A 6,741-nucleotide genomic window follows, 5' to 3' on the forward strand; every position below is an offset into this window, starting at 1 on the left:
GTCCATTGCATGCAGCTTGCGGCTGTCAGGTTGTGGTGTCGAGGCCGCACATCATCTGACTCCAACTCTTGCCGGGTTTCCCAGTAGAAGCGAGTCCGTAAAGCACGAGTTGCGACCATAAATGGTTTTTTTTATGATTTAAATTTTGTAATTTTATGCAAATCATCGGTAGAACATTCATTTTAATGGCGATTCTACATATTATGTTGTAAACCATTTATCCCCGTGCTCCTCGCCGCACACATAAGCGTCGCTCGCTTTTATTAAATAAATAAAAAAAAGGAACCTAATTAAGGCATGATTGAATTACAAAAGCACCGGAGAGCGTCCATATCTCTGTATGACAAATTGACTCACCTGCACTCCAATCGACACCACGTGCAGCGCCGCAATCGTGGAACCGGTTTATCGACTCGCTGGCATACATGCTAGCTGCCACCCTGGCCACCGCTCGCAACCAGCATAACAATGAGCTGCGAACTTATTTATCCGCATCTTTCAGCTCGTACGCTCTGATGTGATTGCAGCAGCAGCAGCAGCAGCAGCAGCAACAGCAGCAACGCTAGTACGTCTGGCAGACGTTCCCGGGATCACTTATCTGGTTAATTAAAGTTTTCCAACTTCTTCAGCTGCGGGCGCCACCTGCAGCCACCCTCGAGAAAGGGGGAGAATAGCATCCCTTCGAATCGACAATCCCCTGAAAGCGCCAGTCGTTGCAGTTGTTGTTGTTGAAAACTTGCGTTGAGTGTTTTTAATCAAGCTTCTGGCTCCTGTGCCACGACCTGTGGCACGTTCCCGCATCGCGTGAAAGAGTGGCCCCCGATGCTAATTGGCCTCCCAATGGGTGGGCACCGGCTGCTTACATCATCGGACGGGCGCGGGCGCGGGTGCACGCGCATAGGTTACTCGCGGGGGGTTTTAAAGCGAAGAAGATGAATGCTGCAGCTGACAGAACGCATCCATCAGTCGTTCTGATGAGCCAGAGAGAGGAGCGTGCCAGCCAGTCATAGTGCAATGTATTGAATGTCTTTCCTCTTGAATGGAAAGGATTATAACACCCAGCAGGTCATCTCGATTAATGCGCCTTTTTGCTTGTCCGACAGCGATTTATATCGTTGGGCGTTTGGTGTTTTATTCATTTACACCTGGTGGTGCAGTCATTTGTTTTCAGGTGCTGGAGATGTCGAAATCTGCATCACAAATGAAGGTGTCTCTGCTGCTTTTTTATAAATGCATTCATTCGTTCCTCGGAATCGATTCAAAATGAATTAAAAACATTTTTTTGAATCGACATGGCGCATTTTCCGGATTGCTTATCGGAATCACCAAATCACATTACCGCTCTGACCGCGATAAGCTCCGACCAAAGTATGCAATGCAATTATTTCGTTTATCATTTAATCCAGCTAATTTATCGCTTAAATTCCGCTCGCAAATACACGGCACCACATGACCTCGGTGGGACCTTTTGAAATCATATTTGCGGCCTCTTTTCTCGCTGCATTCCACGCCTGACTGGGGAACATCAATTCCCACCAGCGCCAATTGGTGCCGATTCAATGCAAACCGGACGCAAAATCAAATTTGCCAATCCATTGCACGAGAGAGCGAGAGAGAGAGAAACACTCTCGTACGAATGGACGGCCAGACGGACGCTAAACTCTCAGACGAAGCCCTCGCGCCGGTTAATTAAACGTTCAATTATGCATAAATCTCCTGAAGTGCATCCGTTGGTCTCCCAAAACCCCTCCCCCCCTCCGGCCACACCTGGTCTCATCGGCATTCCTCATCTGCTCTGCCGCTGCTGCCGCTGTTGCTGCTCTGTTCAATTAAGCCAGATCACATACGTGAAAGTGCGCCACTATCCATTATCGAATTTCGAGCATTTAGCGAATCCGCCAATCCGCCGACGCCGCCAACCGATCCATTATACTGCTGCGTGCTGAGGCCTTCTTCGTCTCAACCTTTTTTGCTTTTGCAGCCCCGCTGTTTCCTGCTTTTATGATGAAAAATGCAAATGTTGTTTCCCTCATTTTCAGGTTTTGTTTCTATGTTGCAAGCATCAGAGCTTTTTCCCCCCTTTTTTTTTGTTCTGACGCTTTTATTCGTATTGATCGGCGCGCTTATGGGTTAATTGTCAATTAACGGAGCAAAAATAGCCGTTAGTGGTAATGCGCACCGCACTGATTGAAATGGGCATGTCGAAGGGGGTTGGGTATCGATTTTAAAATTTCCTTTTTTCCTCTCTCTCTCTCTTTCCTGACCTTTACTCATCCCGCGGCCTACCGGCGATGCGGAAGTGAAACATTGAAGCTAATGTGTATTTTCCAATTTTCCCCGCTCTCTTTTATCCCTCGGTTAGAACTCTGTCATTGTGCTGGATTGTGGAACAGCGAACCAAGTGAACCAAGTTCAGCGATTGACAGCGAATGAATTGTAATCGTCGCCGGCATCCTCGTCCTTGCAACCAACACCATCGCCAGCACCAGAAGCAATCGTGAGCGGATAGCGGATAGAATCCTTTTAGTGCACCGGAAAATTGCGGAAAAGCTACCTGCCAACGACCGTGACGGTTCGCCCCCGGCTTATGGTCGTACGCCGCGATTGAACTGATGTGCCCTCGAAGGGCTTTGGCGGGAATCGAAGGCATCGCCAGCAACGGAAGATGCATTAAGCGACGGAAAAAAGTGGTAAGCTATTGTTACGTTCAGCTCGATGAATCAATTAGTGCAGATCGTGTGCATCGTGGACTAAGCGAAGAGCACTATTAGCTGACTGTTTTAGATCCTGACCTGAATCAATCAGTTAAATAGGTTGGATTATTCATGTTCTTAAAAATATGTTGCTTTAACTTTTGCTTTTCGTGAGCTTTAATTTAATTTCCTGATTGGCGTTTTTATAGAAATTTCGTTTCCCAATTCGCTGGCATATTCAAGGTAACCGCAATGCGCTTAGTACCCAATCGAACGACATAAAAGGAGTTATTTTTTTAGTAACCGAATCCGCGTGTACTATACTTCCCCGGACCACGACTCCATCAAAATGTATCTTTGATCCTCGCGGTTCACCCTCACGACGACGATGATTGCCTTTTACGCCTGCAGACCCACATCAAAAGTCAAACATTCAATCAGCCTAAGTGCTGAACAAATAGCCACGCTCACAATGGCAAACACGGGCTCACTGTCGCGAGTTTACTGTTGTTGTCCTGCGTTGCCTTCATCGAAAAGGATCGGCCAACGTGACACGGTGGCACGGCTCATTTACCTCACTTGACATTGATCCGTGGTGACCTCGCGAACCAAGCACGAACCGGAGCGTTGCACAAACATTTGCACTGGCACTGCGGCGCTCAATGCATTTATGCGCGAGGCAACAGACTCCCAGTGCCAGAGCCAGACGCTGTTCGGGAGCAGCGAAGCCTGAACTGTTTGCGAATTCGATTGCGTGAAGGATGCAATGGAGGCACGAAATTCAAGAAGAATGATGATCTAATGGGGGACAAAGGGGAGGGCTGGGTAGCGTGTCCTTTGGTGACCTCTCTTAAGTGGATTAACTTTTCGTTAATTTCATCATAAATAGACTGTTGCTGGATGCGAATGCGCCAGTGGGATGGTGGAAGAGAAATAATCATTCAAAGTTTTCCTTCGTTGGTCTGCGAGAACAGTATTGATTTCCAAGTACTCTGTTGGATTGTAAAAGTTGTGATCGAAATTCAATTAAAAGCTTAATAATTAGACCACTGTTGAAGAACATTCTAAATTAGTTTTATAGAAAGAAGAAGAAGGAAGATGATTGATTAAAGCTTATACATAATTTTCATCATATCATTGGATGTCAACATTTCAACAAAATTTCCAAAAAACAAAAAAAGTTTAAACGAATCCTTGTAGAGAAATATAGATTAAATGACGAAAGGCATCAAACTTATTAAACAAATATATCATGAATGACATAACGCAACTAGTTCATCTCCTGATAATCGTTCGGATCGGATATATCGTTCGGACGGCGGCCGGGGAGACTGTTGGCGGACTACACGTTGATGGGAAGCCCACTGTCCCGTGTGAGGGAGATTCGGGACCTCGGGGTGATCCTTGACGATACCCTGTCATTCTCTCCCCAGCTGGAGGCGGCCGTCCGAAAGGCGAACAGAGCCCTAGGCCAGGTTCTACGCTTGACCTCCGAGCTTCGGGACACCCAGTGCCTTATGGCCCTGTACTGCGCATGGGTTAGGCCAACGTTGGAGCACGCCTGTGTGGTGTGGTCGCCACAGGCCAAGGGTGCGACCGCGAGACTTGAAAGCGTACAGAGGAAGTTCTCTCGAGCGGTCGTAAAGAGAATCCTCGGAGGACCTTCGGAAGCTGTCCCCCCCTACCCCGACCGTTGCCGCCTGTTGAACCTCCAATCGTTGGAGCAACGTCACACCAACGCGCGGGCTCTATTTGTGGCGAACCTGCTGCACCAGGAGATCGACGCGCCGGACCTGCTAGCCGCCGTTCCGCTCTATGCTCCGTCTCGCCTGCTGAGAGACAGACCGCCGCTCCTGGTCCCTCGAGGCCGCTCGCTGTATGCCCAGAGGGACCCTTGGCTTCGTGCCCTGGCAGCATTCAACACTTTCTACCACCTATTCGACTTCAACCACCCGGTATCTCTCTTCCGGGCTCGTCTGGTTCCGCCCTTTTTGGGACCACGCTAGGCTCCTGCTCGCGTCGCTAATTAAGTGCACTTTGTACAGCCTTGTCGGCAAACGAAGTTAAATAAATAATAATAATAATAATAATAATAATAATAAGTATTTGATGAGTTTTGAAGTGTCTGACGGCGAAGAAACAGAAAAAGGACGAAAGGACTGTCCTTCCACAATGGAACCATTCTGCAGCAAAACATCAAAACTTGCCCAGAACCTGGGAAAAACTACTTGTTTTGACCTATGCTGTAAGCTCAACAAAACTCTTCCGCCTCGTGCAAAGTTGACGTGTCCGTTGGCAGCCCGGACTCGACGGACACAATCCTTTCTTCCTTCTTTCGTTAGCCATCAACGTCAACTCAAAAATGGAACAAAATGCGATCCTTTTTATCCTTGCTTCTTCAGCTGGCAGCAAATCAGGCGACCACTGTTGCGTTCGGGTCCTTTCTGTTACTGACAGCTGCTACGGAGCTAGCGGGCGAAAGGCTAGACAGCGCTCGGTACGGGGAGAAAGTTTTCTTGACTCTCGCCCTGATAACGATGCGATCCTGTTAACTGACACCATACTATGGGCCAGTCGGTGAATGATGCAACATGGATCGATCGACCGAACGGAGAAAACATTAATTGCAAAGCGTTTCTGTTGTCATCGATTCTATTTCGTTTTGTAAAAAATGGACTACACTTGGACGTTGAACACCTGTTGGACGTTCCATCTTGATGAAAATTTCCTGGGATGGAATGTTACCGATGAATACACCTCACGCTCAACGCCCTCAGACCCCCCGCGCCAATTCGGTGACTAATGTCCCTTCGCGGCCTTCGCCAAAGTGAGTCCACCGCCGAGTGGCAAGTTAGCTTCGCAAGGGCACCACCAACAGCGACGCTGCCGACGTGATGCCTTCAGCACACCATAAAATCGTAAACGTGCACCTCGTACTAATCGCACAAACCTCGGTCCTTCTTCCAACCTCCTCCTCCTCCCAAGGGACGCATCACCTCGTACATTTGACCCAGCAATTCATTGACCCTGACCATGGTGTGCCAGCTTTATTACGGCGAACGCCGACGAGTTGGCCAAGAAAAGGCCTCTCCCCTCCAAATCTGGTCCCGCAGATCCATCCAACAGAGCGCGCAACTAACGCAAGGCGCGATGATTGCGGCCGACACCCTTTGCCCATTCGTGTGAAAATGTCCCGCGGCGCGGTTTGTAGCGGGAGTTTGGCTGTGTCTTCGGGAAGACCCTTTGCTTTGCTGCCTTCCATCATGCCTAGTGGGAGAGTCCTACGGAGATTCCGGGCATGTGATAGTCATCGCGGCATCGCCCCCCCTAGCGAGGGCACTCCTTTGTGGCGCTCGACATCAAAATGCCGTTGCATACATGCGCGGCCCCGTTTCGCAGGCCCCAGCATACAAGCCCCCCGAGAGCAGCGTGTGCACTTGCCGAGTGCAATTATGCAACCGGGTTCACACCGGGTGGTTGTGCAGCATTTGCATCTAACTGCTGCTGGCGCCGACCAAGTTCTGACTTGGGCTGCATTTCAATGATGGCTGCAGTCCGGGCGCACCTAAGGTCACGTCTATTGGAGGCGGTTTTTGGCGGACCAGGACACCCAACCAACACCATAGGTTGGTGCAAAAATTCCAGAACGCACAGTTTATGCTGCCAAAAAGCCGCGAGAACTGATGCGCCCAACGGAGTGAGGTGCGTGGAATGTTGCGAAACGGACAACGGACGCTTCCCTTTGCTGTCATTAATTAGTCTGTTTTCTATGGAATTTTCACACATTAAGCTGCCTGTATGTGCTGCTGCGTGGGTTCTGGTGTTCTAGGCCGCTACATTCTTGGCTAAATAATGGTCGCGGCACTTTCGACGCTTCCGTACCCATCACTGGCGCCTGGAAGGGCGCGGGATTCGAGAAAGTTTTGCCGCGTCGTAGCCCCCTTGCTTGGCAATGTGAGAGTTGCGCTTCCATAATGAGCGTTTCTACCGGCGGGAGCGAGCGGCAACGATAATCACATTAGCATTCACTAGCATCTATGGACACAGC

General features: G+C 49.3%; 1 protein-coding gene across 2 annotated transcripts in view; it reads left to right on the plus strand.

Annotated features, from left to right (window-relative positions):
- Positions 1–6,741, plus strand: part of LOC126569957 (beta-1,4-glucuronyltransferase 1-like) — a 78,714-nt gene that overhangs the window by 62,437 nt on the left and 9,536 nt on the right. For both annotated transcript variants that reach the window (XM_050227382.1, XM_050227383.1), the window contains exon 3: positions 2,363–2,690. The gene's annotated coding sequence lies outside the window, so the exon portion shown is untranslated. The remainder of the gene's footprint in view (positions 1–2,362; positions 2,691–6,741) is intronic.

This window comes from Anopheles aquasalis, chromosome 2 (genome assembly GCF_943734665.1).
Source record: "Anopheles aquasalis chromosome 2, idAnoAquaMG_Q_19, whole genome shotgun sequence".
Classification (NCBI taxonomy): Eukaryota; Metazoa; Arthropoda; class Insecta; order Diptera; family Culicidae; genus Anopheles; species Anopheles aquasalis.